Below are 16,782 nucleotides of genomic sequence, written 5' to 3'. Positions count from 1 at the left end.
TAAGTAAAGGGTAGGTGTAACAGTCCATCAATAGACAAAGTACTGTATAGTCTCAATGGGTTCAATATCACCACACCCCAGCCAAACCACTTCACCTGGACCTCTAGTCCCAGGTTGGAGCCCATGGACCTCCTTGCCGCCTCCTCCCCATGGCGAACTGCCAAAATAGAAAGGTAAACTTTTCATTAGTACCTATATATCTTACAAGATAATACAATAAGGCAAACCAACACTACTTGTTGTAATCAACAAAAGTACAGTTATTGTACAATGCTGTAGTACTATTGTGCGATTTGAAATGAGTCTTCGGTGACAAACTACACTAATATTGGCATTGCCAAACACCGGACACTAACTGGATTTAACGTTTTGATAATAGCCTGACAAGGGGAAATAAGGCAAGCTAACCGAACATGAACGCTGGATCGTGAAATGGCCACCGATGAGAAATTTCAATGTCATCTTAGACCAAGCTACCACTGACAACTTTAGAGCAATATAGCGATTTCAAAACGTGATATTAAGAGTTAATCAAAATGAATTCATGATGTACAAGTTAACTAATACCCTACTACGGTTTTGTTATCAATTCACACCACACGTTGACAGAATACAGCGCAGCGAGCTGACTGATGTTATCGTAAATTAATTAACGTTACAATGATGGCTGCCACTGAGGATATGAGATGCTAACGTTAATCACAAAACAATAAAGGCAAAGATACATTTTTGTCAGTATGAGTTGCTGAACCTGTAACGCTAAACTGCTAAATTACTCTACGTTATTTTACCGTAACTTCAGCAAGGATAGCTAACGTTAGTTTATTTTACCTAGAAGCTAGAACTAGAATCTGCAAACTCAACTCCACATTCTCAACTTTTCAACCGTTCACCCGAATACCTTTCAGCATACAAAATTAAAAAGTGTCTGAACATGGCATTAAGAAACATACATGAACTTCACGTTAGCAGATCAATCTTACCAGCAAATTATGTTACAGCAACGTCTGTGCCAGTCCATCTTGTAGGCCTAACGTTACAGATAGCTTAGCTGAGGCTGCTCGGCTGACGACGAGGCGGGTTCACCGGCTTGCTCAGGAGGTGGGCGGGGTTAGGGTTTTCCAAGATGGCGCCGCCCATACCCCCCTGTCAGTACACGATCCGTACCGCCTACCAGATCCGTTCTGCGCATGCGCATAATTACGTAGTAGAAGACGTAACGATTCCTCTGTAATATCTGTACCACGCATGTCTTGAAACAGTTGACGGCCAAGAAGCGGCACATTTGACGAGACCAACTTCGCGAGAAAAAATATATTTTTGACTACACCCGGCCAATTATGTTCACAGATTGTGCAGGTAAAAGAGTACAGCGTTCAGATGTTCAATGTATCTTTGTCTTTAGAAATGTTGCTATTGTTGGTTAAACGTAATGTCACTATATGGCAATTGTTAACAGTGAACGTTAGCTATCGTAAGCCGTTTGGGTAGAAATAATCATGCTAATCATTAACGTAACAGTAACGGTCATTTAAATAGGGACCACATTGAGCATTTGCTAGTATTCATTCATGCCAACACAGCAACCTATCTTAACTTATCCAACACTTAATATTTAACTAGCTTACTAAATATTAAGTGTTGGATTAGTTAGGTTGCCGTGTTTCATCTGAAGGTTTATGGGCTAAGGTTAAGGTAAATAATGTGCATTTATTTATCAGGTTGATGCCACTAAAGACCACGATTAACTTCACCAAAGGACATGGAAATATGTGCGGTAAGTACTTTTTTTTACTGGTTAACGTTAGTTAAGAAACCTGTTATTCAGCACATGTTCTAGACAAGGTAAGTAGTCTGAATTTTTAAAATACCAAGGTCGGGGCCGCTAGAAATTTTGGGCACCCCAAAATGCTAGGGGCTTCTGAGCCCTCCGATCATTTTGCCAACAATGACACAGAACGATAGATTTGTTAATTTTATAACATGTTTTTTGTTTTGTTTGTTTTACTTGAACCAACACACTTTTCCACAATATTCTATTTATTTTAGATGCACTTTTATATCTCAAGAGCCTTTTCCCAAATTGGCTTTGGATATTTGCAGTGCATAAGGAAAGTATTCACAGTGCTTCACTTTTTCCACATTGTAAGTTTCAGACTCATCTTAAAATTAATTAAATTCTCTCATCTTAATCTACACACAATACTCCAACACTCCACAGAAAGTGTGGAGTGTTTTGTAAATTTATAAATAATAAAAGACTGAAATATTTAATTTACATACTGTAAGTATTCAGACCCTTTGTCATGACGCTTGTAATTTAGATCTAGTGCATCCTACTTCTATCAATGGTTCTTGGTCCTTGGTGGACTTGATTGGAGTCCACCTGTGCCAAAATGAATTCACTGGACATTATTATGACCGCCGCTAGCGAAGCTAAGGTGATTCATGGCTCAAAGTAAAGTAACTAGGACTGAAACTACATAAATTAAGCCAAAGACTCAAAGTGAATAATTTGTGTCAACTCGCCACAATGTAGATTTATTAACGCACCCGTGATGATCTACATCTCCATTTAAACCAAATGTTTTAGAGCGCGCGTTGAGAGATGTATCCAGGGCAGGGCTGTACCTACCTACACAAATCATTCTTTGTGATGGATGATTTAGTAGCCTACCAACGTTACACCGGTCCGATACAGTTTTGCCTATACCGTGAGACTGAGGCTTTTTTGTTTGTTGAAGTGCGTGTTTAGGGTGTGAGAGGGGAGTCGATGTGCTTTGATTCCAGCTTGGTAGTTGTAGTCTATGCGGTTAAAAAGCACGTGTGTGTGAAGTATCCAAACAATGATAACACTTTCATTATGGCTGCTTTAGCCACAGACCTTCAGCTACTGTACCGTGGGTCCCTTTTAGAAGTGTCCACTTCATTCAAGCGCTTTCCGTGGATTCACGAGCTGCGTGAAATGTATTACTACTAATATGCAAAACTATTAACTTTTCGCCAAGAGGTGGCAGTTTAAGTCTGCTTGATACTGTATATATGGTCTCACAGTTGATGGTGCATGTCAGGGTGAAAACCAAGCCACGAGGTTGAGAAAATTGTCTGTAGACCTGTGAGACAGGGTTGTGTGAAGACACAGTGATCTATAACAACATTTCTGCAGCATTGAAAGTGGCCAAGAACACAGTAGCCTCCATCGTTCTGAAATGGATAAGTTTGGAACAACCAACGGTCTTTCTAGATCTGGCTGAGTAATCCGGGACAAAGGGCCTTGGTCAGACAGGTAACCAAGGACCCAATGGTCACTATGAATTAGATCCAGAGTTCCTATGTGTCATGACTTCCTGAAATGTCAACTTGGTGATCAAAAAGTTATGGATTTCATGTTGGCTGCGAATTCAGAGCATTAAGTTACGTTGTGTCAGTGTAACGTTAGCTAGCCTAGTCTATTTGTCTATAACGTTGCTGCCATACAAATCTAAACCGCAGTAGGCTCATGTTAATCTAATGGGCTTTGAGACATCTGTTTTGTCTTGTGACAAAGTCTCCTGGTTCAATTGTTTCCAGTTTCATTTATTGTTTATAATGCTAAAGAGGAAAAATAAAAAATATGGTTTGCAGTGATCACAAAGAAGGTATGTCATGAATATCTAACATAGTAAAGACTGTTACAAAAAAAATCTCAAAACAATTCAACTGATCCTAAAAATAAGGTATGACCACTAGAAGCAATAGAGGGTCTCGCGGATCCTTAAAAAGTATTAAAACGTCTTAAATAAAATATACATTTTTTAAGGTCTTAAAATGTATTAAATTTAGCTAATTTTCGAAGAGTGGCATTAAATTTCATCTGGGTGGAAATATGAGAAGAAATATGTCTGGAGAGACTATTTTCCATGCTAACGTTATTTCACCAGTGCACATCCCTGGCTGTCTAACAAGACAGTGCCAGGAGTGATTTCAGTGAAGCAGAGAAAAGCTGTGAGTTGATAAAATAGGTTCTATGTGCTCTGAGCACAAGCTCACTTGTAGTCGGCAAACCAGTTTCCTGTTCTTTGACATGGCTGTCAACAAGCACCTGAAAATGAGTGCTTTAGTTCTACTAAAATGTAAAAATTAGAATGTACCGCCTAGAACAAGGTAGCGATGGAGTTTCTCAGACATTCGTCGTGACAGCTAGTAAAAAGAAGTAGAAAGCGAGTAACTGTTGTCGGAGGAACAGGGAGGAGGAAAACGACAGACTGACTGATTGAGGAGTGTCGTAAATCATATACTCTGAGGCTGTAGGGGGAGCTCTGTAAAGAAACCTGCGAGCAAAAAGTGAGAAAACAGCAAAGAAATGGCCAAAACTGCATAGTTTCTCTTTAATCACAGATGCATCAGAATATTTATTGGATTATGACCTAAAGATTCTTAGCGTTTGCCCTTTTGTTTTTCTAATCAGTATTACAGTGTATGAATGATGATGATGATTATAATGATGATACTCTGTTTTAGTGCTGTAGTAATATTATTCTAATAAATTATTTTGTCTGTCCTATTTCTCCCTCACACTCTCATTTAACAGTTCAAACCACCAGAAGGTGCAGTGCAACCAAGTCCACCAAGCCCCCCCAGGACACACAAATCACTCAACAACATAGAATGACAAAATGCCACCCCAAATTGTCAGATGGCACAGTTCATGTCGTAAGTTCACCGTATGTTTTTTATGTTTAATGTAACCCTTAGCTGGAAAAAGTTGGAAAGTCCTTATAGGGTGACATATTTCTCCTATTTTAGTCAGTGTCAAACCACTGCATAAAGACTTAATACATCGGTGTAAATAAAGTGCATTAAAAATGGTCAACTCCAGGTGATTCTCTTTCACAGAAAAGCCCAAGGACTCAGAACATGAAGCCAAAGAAGTAGATGACTCGGCCCAGTGACACCAAATGGAAAAGCCCATTGCAGTAGTCAACCCTACTGGAGATGAATGAATCAATAAGTTATCTAAATCATGTTTTGACATTAGACCTCTAAGTTTGGCCATGTTTTTTAGGCTTATGACTGCCACTGCACATGGTTTGTAGAGAGAGGCACGCACACGCTACTGTCAGATAAAAATGTTTGCATGGCTCTGATTGGAAATTGCCAGAAGGGATAGGTCAAGCAGGAGCAGTGTGAAAGGCATCCTAATTGCTTGAGTGGGAGGGGAAACCTCTAATGGCCACCTTACAACAAACAAGTTTGTCAAGATTTGGGAAAGATTCTTAAAAGATTGTAGTATTTTAACTAATGCCCCCCATTCAAGCTTTACTCAAAAGACTCCAATCTTTAAAGAATCTTTTCTCAAATCTTGTCAAAGTTGTTTGGTGTAAGGAGGCCATTAGTCTAATAGCCATGCACCAAACCACCAAAGTACTCATGACTGTCAGGTAGGGTGACGGTATTTTAACACTATTTCAAAAAATGTCCAGTGATGACATTAACAGCAAAATCCTTTTATAGACTATTTCTTTGTACAGTGTACTCATGCAATGGGCAGCAATCGTGAGATGTTTGCTTAATGTTATAGTTGTGAAAACATTAGAAAATGTTATGGGCTTGAAATTGCATACAATACCTGATGTATTTTTTCATGTTACATGAATTAAAATGAAGTGTTATTTATATAAGATCATACTTATGTGCCTATTAGTGTGTTTATAGTCAGAAGTTGCAGAGCATCTTCAAAAGGATGAACACCCATATGCTCTATGGCCTTGAAGGATTTGTTATTTATGCATGCAATAAAATTATATTAACGGTCATTGAGTCCATGTTGTCTCAACACAGCAAGTTAGTTTACTTGTTGCCCCCTTATAGGGCTCATTCTCTCAATGCATTTATTCATGGTTGTAATAGGCAGCATTCATTTAAATGTAGGTGACCATACTCATCTTTGCAAGTTTACACAGGCAAATACATAGGCTAGCAAGTTCACAGTAAAGGAATGAGTCATTTGATGATCATTCCATGTGTGAATTTGAATGTGTGCTCTCGTTTTGATGCAGTGTTGCCTCCTGAAACGCGTACGCAGGTGTCTTGCGTGGATGCATGCAAACGTTATGGGCCACTAAATGAAAGTATCCAGTTCCCAGATCAGTTCATATTTCATTATTAAATTATAACAATGTTACATGTGAAAACAAAGACTTAACAGTTAGCGTGAGGAGACGGCATGTAGGCTAATGAGAGCTGTCAATTGTGTAACCTAGCTTAAGTGTAAACTAGAAAGCTGTTTCGTACATCTCATCCAGGGTTTTGGTCTGTAGAAGTTACAACTACAAATATTTTTTTTTTTACGTTCTTCACGTTTTCATGCCGTTGATTCATCGTGGAATTTCGGTCGTCTGACAGAAACCGACCAATCTGGGATGCATTTCCCAAATAGTTGGTTGGCAATGGGGAAATTGCATTGCAACCAGCTAAGTTGCTAACTTAGCAGCTAGGAAACGCAACCCTGACAAATCAACGTTGATTCGACCTCCTTTGCTATCTGGGTAGCCTCCATACATTTCCGTTGGTTCCTTAAAACATGTACATTTAACTATTATAACTTTATTACTGCAACAAACAATGTTAACTTGACTTATTATACATTCTCGTTCTCTGAATAGGTAATACTGACAATCGCGCAAGCGTAGAACCGATCATGTAGTGTCGTAAACCATCGTAAAAGACGTTGAACTTCTGCGCATGCGCAGAACGGATCTGGCAGGCGGTACGGATCGTGTACTGACACCCCCATACACGGCTTCATAACAAGGGGGCAGGCGAATTCCCGGAAGTAGAAGAATCGACGTAGGCTGGAGGGACCACCTCTCTGCTAACTCCCATAGAAGTCCATTCATTCTAGGATTTTTTTGAAATACCATAACTTCATATAACATATCCTGTGCCAATATTGTAGCTTCTGTGTAATCCACATAAACACTACAAAGGCAAAACAGACTCCACTACCTCGTCCGTAACGTTGGTTACCCGTAAGAAGAATGGTTAGCTTGTTCGGTTGGAGGAAGCTAGCTTTGACGTAATCTCTCTTTCCGCGCCGTAGGTAGATAACCGTATTGTTTGGATAAGAAGCTCAGTCCACCTTACTGTCTATGACGGTAACTCATAAGCAAAACCTAGCATACGACCTAATCGTATGTTAAGGTAAAGCATTACACAGAGGCAACCTAATAATAAAAAAAAGTAAAACTATATTTTTTTTAAAAGCGCACTAATCATTACAGAGGTTTTCGATGGATTGACCGTCAGAGGTAGAGGAAAAAGTGGAAAGAAGATTAGCTTCAAGGCTATAACTTTGTTTTGTTGACCGTTTTTGAAGATGATCATGTATGGTAGCTTCAACATTAACACGACTTGGTGAGGATGATAATAATAGTACATAAATAAATGTTTAACTTTGATGGCGAAGGAAGTGTGAGAAGAATTTCTGTGTATCTATCAAGGATACAAGGAAGTTTGTCACATGCATATACTTACTGGAAGTAAGAAATGCAGTGAAATTATGTCTGGTGTCAGCCTATTTGTGCATTAATGGGGGGTAAAAGTGCAGTAGAAGAGGGGTTTAGTAGATTAAGTGGCAAGGGCTGCATAAAAAAGGTGGGGGAGGATTGCAGTATGTGGGGAGAGGGCAGTGTGCAATATGTGTATTGGAGAAGCTTCCTCATGAGACAATGTGCTGTGTATTGGGGGCAGTGTGCTGTAAGTATGTTGGGGATGTGTGTTGGAGAAGCTTCCTGATGAAATAATGTGCTGTGTATGTGGGGGGCAGGGACTTAATATTGCAAGCAGAGTACTGTATGTAATGTATGTGAGTGATGACAGTGAAGATGTGTGTGTGGGCAGGAGGAGAGAGAGTGGAGCAGTGACTGTGTGTGTGTGTGTGTGTGTGTGTGTGTGTGTGTGTGTGGGGGTAGGTGGGGGCAGTGTGCTGTAAGTATGTAGAGGATGTGTGTTGGAGAAGATCCTGAAGACAATGTGCTGTGTATGTGTGTGTGTGTGTGTGTGTGGGGGCAGTGTGCAGCAAGTATGTAGAGGAGGCTTACTGTAGCAAGCAGTGTGCTGTATGTATGTGAAGTGATGACAGTGATGTAAGTGTGTGTGTTGGGGTGGGGGGCAGAAAGACTAGGCAATCAAGGACATGGGTAGATGGAGGAGAAATCAAAAATAATAAATAAAAAGTGTGCAAAATTTGGAGAAAGTCAGATATGTGTGTGTGTGTTTTGACGTGTAATGAAATAAGAAAATAAATAAAAGGTCTGTAGCATAGGGAGAGGGATGTAAAAGTGCTAAAAGTCTTGTAGGTGTGTGTGTGGGTGTGGGGGGGGGTCATGAGTGCTGAGGAGTGAATGAGTGCAAAGTCAGTATAGTGTGAGTTCAGGGTTCGGATGGCCTGGGGATAAAAACTTCTCCTGAGTCTCTCAGTTCTGGCTTTGTGACTACATAGGCGTCTTCTTGATTTCAGAGGTAGGAATAATGAGAAGAGTTCTTCAGAATCTTTTGGGCTCTTAGGAGTACTCTTCTGGAATAGATATCTTGTAGAGCAGGGAGTTGAGTTCTTATAGTACGTTCAGCTGAGCGCACTACTCTCTGCAGAGTACTACAATCTCTAACTGTGGAGTTCCCATACCAGGTGATGATGCTACCAGTTAAAACACTCTCAACCGCTGAAGTGTAGAAGGCCTTCATGATGGATGTAGAAACTTTGAATTTCCTTAGCTGACGAAGGAAGTAGAGTCGTTGTCTGGACTTCTTCAGAACATATTGAGTGTTAACAGTCCATGTTAAGTCTTCAGTAATGTGGACACCAAGGTATTTCAAACTTGTGACTCTCTACAGGTTGCCCGCTGATCATTAGTGGGGTGTAACTGTAGTTCTGCTGCTGCCTTCTGTAATCCATTACCATTTCCTTGGTTTTATTGATATTCAGTGTCAAGCTGTTAGATTGACACCACTGTGCCACCTCATCAACCTGATCCAAGTAGAACTGTTCATTGTTGTTACTAATCAGGCCCAAGATCACTGTGTCATCTGCAAACTTGATGATGGAGGTATGACTACTGTTGGCTTTGCAGTCATGTGTGTAGATGTTGTACAGCAGTGGACTCAAAACACAGCCTTGGGGAGCACCAGTGATGATGGTTAATGAGTCAGATGTCAGACCCCCCACTCTAACCACTTGTGAACGGTTGGTGAGGAAGTCAAATATCCAGTGACACAGGGTGGTGTTCAGTCCTAAGGCCTTCATCTTTGTGACCAAGGTGAGAGGTACTATAAGGTTGAATGCTGAACTAAAGTCAATGAACAGCATCCTCACATAATTCCCATTCCCTCCTCCAGGTGAGTTAAGGTGGTGTGCATGAGGTTTGAGATGGCATCCTCTGTAGACCTGTTGGCTCTGTAAGCAAATTGGAGGGGTCAAGGAGGCAGGAGGGATGAGCAGATAATGTTTTTCACAAGCTTCTCAAAACACTTCATCACTGTAGACGTCAGAGCTACTGGGCGGTAGTCATTCAGACATGATGGACTTTTGTTTTTCGGTACTGGAACAATAACAGACTGCTTGAGGCAAGTAGGAACTGTCTCTTAAGCCAATGATGTGTTAAAGATATAAGTGAACACAGGAGCTAACTGAGCAGCGCAGGATTTCAAAACCCTATCATATCAGTTACAAGATTCAGTTCGATGGCTAACGTCACAAAGTTAAGTGTGAGTCTGCGCAGTACTGGGGGGACCAACTGAAAAATCGTTCTATTTGACTCAGTGCCCTCCCATTGAAAACGACAGAGTCTGTTCGTCCATTTCTTTTACTGTCTATGCAAAGATCCTTGATTACTAGCAAGATAGAGCAACGTAATTCGTTACTATGGGAGCAAAACGGGACAGTTCCGGTCTGCATAAGTGGGAGTGTCACCTTACGTCACTAAATAAACTTTCTCTCTTAATAAGCAATAACAGATAAACATAATTGTGTTCACAGTATTATTGTCCATAATCATGTATGATACCAATGAATCATTCTTAAGGACATGATATGAATAATTTAATTAGTCATGTGAACCGAGCTAGCTAGCTAGCTAACGCTAGCTTAAAATGCTATACAAGTGGATGGTAGTAGCTATGGCAATACAGCTATGCGCTAACAAGTGACTAGTAGTTGAAGGACTTCGCTTAAACTTAATATACTGTTGCAAATTCGCTTGAGTATAAACTATCCACTTTAACTAATGTCAGTAGTGTTATTCAGCTAGTTGTCATTTCAAAGAAATGACACTTCTCCGTTTAAAATGTTACCTTAGCTAAGAGGCTAGCTAGCATGATAACAACCAGACAGTAACTGGCAGCAGCATGGTCTAATATTAAGTTATTTTATTACAAATCCGAACACTAAAAAATTACACTATTAGGCTTGAAATGATCCCAAACACTTACAGATTATGACACAATTTTCCAAAAAACCCTCAACAAATCCAGAAAGACAAAATGACCAATTTATTGGTATAATTCCACAAGTCTCCATTGACATTAGTGCAGCAAGGGCTTACTATGGTCTGCATAAAGGGGGATTTTCCCCCCCTCCCCCTTGCAATAATCGAATGCGGAAATTGTCGAACGTTTGCGCCTCTCGCTCCGCTTGAACCCTCTCTGGTCTATGCTTCATAACCGTTCTTCAGAAAATCTATGGGTGACGTCACAGATGCTTTGTCCATATTTTTTAGTCTATGGCTGCAACCCGCCCCTTTTATGTGAACGCGCACAAACTCCAATTAGGTTAACCCAGGCTCAACAAATCAACTTTATAATCAGCGTCGTAGTACCAATTAACACCACTTAAAGGACAAGTTCGGTATTTTACACTTAAAGTCCTGTTTTCAGATAGTTTATGATTAAATAGAACGTTTAAGATTGAAATTTGGACACACGCTGCTGTCCTGAGAATTTTCGGTTTCTGTGGTAGCGCCCCCCCCTCCTCCAGAACGCTGCATAGGTGCACTGGAACAATCCTTCCTAAAACGCATTAAACTTTTGTTTACAAAGACGTGAAACTCACCGAGTGGTCAGGGGTGTTCGCTGATATGCTCACACAAAAATCGCTGCAAAAGATGCTTTCCAACAGGTGTTTACCATGCGTTGTAAAACTCTGGAGCTATTTTTCCAAACGCCTCACACCCGTACATTCTTCCGTTAAGAGCTTGAATAATCACTCCAGCCCAGTTGGTGGCGATAATGCACCTTACACCGTCTTGCCAATTACAAGCAAACCAATACACAGAAGAAGCAGAAGATCGCTGTCTTGAAGTATTTTGCAACAGACAGCTAAAAATGAGGCGATTTTGTGTAGTTCCGAATTGCAGGAAAATTCGTAGCAAAAAAAGTTGTCACAGACTTCCTTTCAACGATCCAGAAAGGCTAAAGTTGTGGCTGGAATTTCTGGGGTTGGATGTGAGCACACCTGTTGAGAATCTGCAGAAAGCTGATCACCGTGTCTCTGCGGTCTGCATTTTACTGAACTTCGCTGGAGGTCGAAAGAAATCGCCCAAAAAGCTCTTTCGCCTGAGAAATACAGCGGTTCCCACATTATGTCCTGGGACGTCAGAGTTGGAAAAACTTGGTAAGCTTGACATTTTGTAACGTAACGTTTGTAACAGGCGGAAAATTAACTTATTTGTTATGTCCATAACCTGTCATGTTCACACATCATAAGCCTAACACTAACCCTAGCCTACATGAATAATTTGGCTACATGGTTTTGTATGTTTACTATTTTTTTGGCTGTGAAACTTTCATGATAACGTAATGATTCACGTAGGCCATCATTCACATCGTGCAAGTTCCAAGACATTTTAGAATTAGCCATGGTTGGACGTGACAATAATTTGGATAGCTTAGTAGCCTACGATACCGCGACTGCATAAGACTACAGAAATAATACAAACAATCCCATATCCGTTTCCGGCAGCGGAGTAATACCGTACCTCACAGCTCATCCAATACAAGTCAATGGAGTTGGACAAAAACTACGATAAAACCAGTTGGAAAGAATCTTTTGCAGCGATTTTCGTGTGAGCATATCAGTGAACACCCCTGACCACTCCGTAAGTTTCACGTCTTTGTAAACGAAAGTTTAATGCGTTTTAGGAAGGATTGTTCCAGTGCACCTATGTAGCGTTCTGGAGGGGGGGTGGGGGCGCTACCACAGAAACCGAAAATTCTCAGGACAGCAGCTTGTATCCAAACGGAAGATCAATCTCAACGTCACTTCTTCAAATAAATGTCGCACTGAATTAAGACAAGTGAAAAGTAAACGTACCTATCTTGCGTCGACGGCGGCTATTTTCCATTTAAATTCTATGAAGTTCTCGGCGGAAAAGGGGTCTCGAAGCCGTCCTTCTTCCCCGCAGCGCTGAGTGCTGCTGGGCATTGAAACCTGTTCAACCTTTATAAAAACGATGGGCTCGTCAATGCCACTTCTCTCTTTCCAGCCAATTAAAATTAAGGAAGGGGCGGAACCTACACTGTCAAAAACATTGAGTTTTCGGTTTTCCTCTGCCTCTACCAATCAGCCAAGTCCTATGTGGCTAAATATTAAACCACTGCAGTCCACGCAAATTACAAAGCCTAGAGGAGGATCTATTCCAAATAAACTCCTTTTCTGTTTAGGTCATATTTTAGTGTGCGAAGTCCTGAACGACTGCTGCCATTTCAGTTAGCTCTTTAGGTAGCATCAGAGCCATAGAAAAAGAGAGTTGCGACACTCTTTGAAGTCGCCGCCACGCGGTCACGTGGTTCACGTACGCTTCAAGTTCCAAACAGCTCTTTGCGTTTAGTGTTATTTCAATGGGATAGACCGCAGCAAGTGTGTTATTAGACGGGAAACATTACAACAAAACAAAAACGAATGTTATTACGTGTTAACATGCTTACATTATAGTGTCAATTACATATTGCGAGTATAATTGGTCTGCAACATCGATCTAAAATATGTTCTTTGGTAGTTCTAACATTGGACGTTTGTTTCCTTGCTGGACATAAGCTGTTATTGGATTCCTACATTTGCCTGTATCACGCTACATATGAGTCAATATCACTATGAAGTGCCTTTGGTGTCCTCATCAGACTCACTCAGTCATCATGAAAATGTAGCAGAATAATGAAAGTCTGAGGTCTTATTATAAGTGGCCAAACACTTGCACACATATCAGTACAAGGATAAGTCTCTTAAAATTTGTTTCCTTCATTTTATACAATTTCTTTTCATTGGATGTGCATTGATTTTTGGCATGTCCCACACACTGCTCGGCTAACTACAGTGTGTGTAATAAGTGGTTAAATGATACTAAATCAAAAAATGTTTACATGGTTTTAGTGTCCACAATAAGTTATTTGATAAAACAAGTCATTTTGATCATGTATATTGTATTTTCATAATCATATTGAACATTTTGCATGTGTCCCTGAAATTGCGGTCCACCCTGTCATTATGGGGTAACTGTCCCTTTAAGAAACCCACTGATGTTTTCAGTGACATCACTACGAGCATTTTTTTCTAATATCGCAATGTGTTTGACATTGAGGATAGCGAAGAAGGGGTATTGGATGTGTTATTTACGAAATCTGAACTCAATAAGGCATTAAGTAAATTAGGTAAGTCATCTCCAGGGATGGATAAAATCTGCTATTCCATGTTGGAGAACTTAAGTGATAAGGGGAAGGAAGTTTTGTTAAGTCTATATAATAAAGTATGGATAGATGGCTGTATTCCTAGAACATGGAAGGAGTCTATAATTATTCCTATTAGGAAACCTGGGAAAGATCCTAAAATAGCAATTAACTATAGACCTATTGCATTAACATCCCAGATGGGAAAAACTATGGAAAGGATGATTAATGACAGGCTTACATATTGGTTTGAAACGAAAGGATTAATGAGTCATTATCAAAGTGGATTCAGGAAAGGTAGAGGCACCATGGATCCCATTGTATGCCTTGAAGATACAATAAGGAAGGCTCAAGTGAACAAAGAAAATGTAGTGGCAGTGTTTTTGACATTGAGAAGGCATATGATATGTTGTGGAAAGAAGGTATACTGATAAAGGTTAAAATATTGGGAATAAAGGGACGGATGTTCCAATGGATTAAAGGGTTTTGTCTAATAGAACAATTCAAATTAAAATAAATGGAGAATTAAGTGAGCAATACAGTGTGGAAAATGGTGTCCCACAAGGAAGTATTGTTAGTCCACTATTATTTTCAATAATGATTGATGATATTTTTAAAGACATACAAAATTCAGTTGGGGTGGCATTGTTTGCAGATGATGGAGCAATGTGGAAAAAAGGAAGAAATATAGATTTTGTGGTGGGTAAGATGCAACAGGCAGTGAACAGAGTCCAAGAATGGGCCCTTCAATGGGGTTTAGGATCTCAATAGATAAAACAAAGACTTTATTCTTCTCTAGGAAGAAAATAAATGAAGATGTTAAAATCAAATTATCTGGGGCAGATTTAGAAAGAGTGGAATTCTTCAAATATTTAGGAATGTGGTTTGACAAACGATTAACTTGGACAATGCATATACAAAAAATATTGAGAAATGCAAGAAAGTGTTGAATGTGATGAGGTGTCTGTGTGGAGTTGAATGGGGAGCAAGTAGACCTGCTTTAAAAGCCATTTATACAGGGCTGATGAGATCTGTATTTGACTATGGGTGTGTAGTGTATGGGTCTGCTGCTAAAACATCACTTAAGAAACTAGATGTAATTCAGAACCAAGGTTTGAAGCTATGCTGTGGGGCAATTAAGACCACGCCAGTGGCAGCCGTCCAGGTAGAGATGGGAGAGATGCCTCTCTATCTTAGAAGAGACCAGCTGTCTCTTGTGTATTGGACAAATCTAAGGGGTCATAGTGAAAAACACATGAGTCAATCAGTCTTATGGCAGTGTCAAAGAGAGAGAGTTACCTTATTAAAAGTTTTGGTTGGACAATAAAACAAAAAGGTAATAAATATGGGAATCAGTGCTCTTGAAATAAGCCCTACAGTGGCATATCCTGTTGTTCCTCCTTGGCTGATGTCAGAGGTTCCAGTAGACTTGGGCTTATTAGAGGAAAAGAAGGATGTTGAAGTGGATCATTACAGGGTCCAGAGTTACATTGCGAGCAAATATAAAGAAGCAGTCATTTTATATACTGATGCATCTAAGCAGACTGATAAGAAAATGGGAGTTGCTTATGTTATCCCTCAATTAAGCATTGAATCTGGAAAGAGAATCAATGATGATTTAGCTGTATACACAGCAGAAATTATAGGAATATGGATGGCCTTATTGTGGGTAGAGAGCAATAGACCTAAGCAAGCTGTGATTGCGTCAGACTCTAGCTCAGCTTTAATAAGCCTTAAACGTTGTCACTCTGAGTCTAGACAGGACATAGTATATGAAGTAATGCAATTAGCCAACAATCTGCTTAAGTCTGGTATTAGTACTACATTTATATGGGTACCAGCTCATATAGGTGTAGGAGGTAATGAATTAGCAGATAAATGTGCAAAGAAAGCAGCAGGGAAGTCTGATATAGAGTTGAATATTAAATACAGCAAAGCTGAAGTCAAAAGTATAATCAAAGCTAAAATAAATGAAAAATGGCAATTTGTATGGGATAACGAACAGTCTGGAAGACACCTGCATAGTATTCAAGGAAAGGTGGGGAGGAGCAGGAATACATGCAGAAGCAAGCAAGAAGAAGATGTGGTGTCCAGAATGAGGCTAGGACATACAGGATTAAACAGAACATTAGTTACCATGAAAAAGCATGTTGATGGAATGTGTGAATATTGTAATAGTCAAGAGACCATAGAGCATGTAATTATGTTTTGTCCTGAGTACCATCAAGCCAGACAAAGATTTATCTCACAACTTGGTGAAATCCAGATGACATTAAATTTGAATGATATACTGCAAAGAGAATCAGGTGAAATTTGTTTTTCCTTTTTGTTTTCTTTTTGAAGGTAACTGGGTTATTTAAAAGAATTTAGGAAAGTGTAGGATGACCATTTGATCCACACTCCAGTCCAGATGGTGGCGGTAATGCACCAAAAAGCTGGTTGCCAACCGCCATATAAAAAAAAAAAAGAAGAAGAAGAAGAAGAAGAGCATTTTTTCTTTCTTCAATGGAGGCTGAAGCAGTGGCGAGTTGCAGAGTAAGTATTTACACTTATGTTTCATAATTTTCATCATATTATGTGTGTAGTTGGATGTTGTCAAGCTTAACATGTCCACTCTGTCATAGTGAAATATCAATTGATAGAAAAACCTATCAGAACTTTGAAATATATTTGTAAATATTCAGCTTGCTGACTGTAGCATGTTGCTAAGTGAAGATCCACCATGTGCTCATTAAATGCTAACATTAGCCAAAAATGTCCACCCTGTCATTGTCCACCCTGTCAGCAAGCCTTCCATGACAGGGTGGACATGGTTCATGACAGGAAGGACATGTGCATAGTTTAGGCCACATGCTGATAATGTTACACATATTACAACAGCTATTACACACATTTTATAACAGTACATGCTATACATAGTAAATTTGGACAATTGGACAATTTGGACAATTTTTTTGGCGATATCGGTATCAGCAAGCCTAGTTTGATAAGGCAAGCCTAGTTTACAGGGACTGCCAATTAAAATGTGTAAGGGAACATTTTGAATCGTCTTTTTCAAGGAATGAGATCAAAAGGAGCTGAGATAGC

The 16,782-nt window shown here is 39.8% G+C and overlaps 1 long non-coding RNA gene across 1 annotated transcript; it reads left to right on the top strand.

Moving 5' to 3' along the window:
* Window positions 1-1,336: 1,336 nt before the first annotated feature.
* Window positions 1,337-5,786, top strand: LOC125308092. The gene is made up of 4 exons (XR_007195833.1): window positions 1,337-1,359; window positions 1,722-1,777; window positions 4,571-4,692; window positions 4,876-5,786. It is a non-coding gene; the product is annotated as an uncharacterized LOC125308092 (long non-coding RNA).
* The last annotated feature ends 10,996 nt before the right edge of the window (window positions 5,787-16,782 follow it).

The sequence above is a fragment of the Alosa alosa genome, chromosome 15 (genome assembly GCF_017589495.1).
Source record: "Alosa alosa isolate M-15738 ecotype Scorff River chromosome 15, AALO_Geno_1.1, whole genome shotgun sequence".
NCBI lineage: Eukaryota > Metazoa > Chordata > Actinopteri > Clupeiformes > Clupeidae > Alosa > Alosa alosa.
Note: the sequence above shows the minus strand (reverse complement) of the source record. Positions and strands in the feature narration are given on the sequence as shown.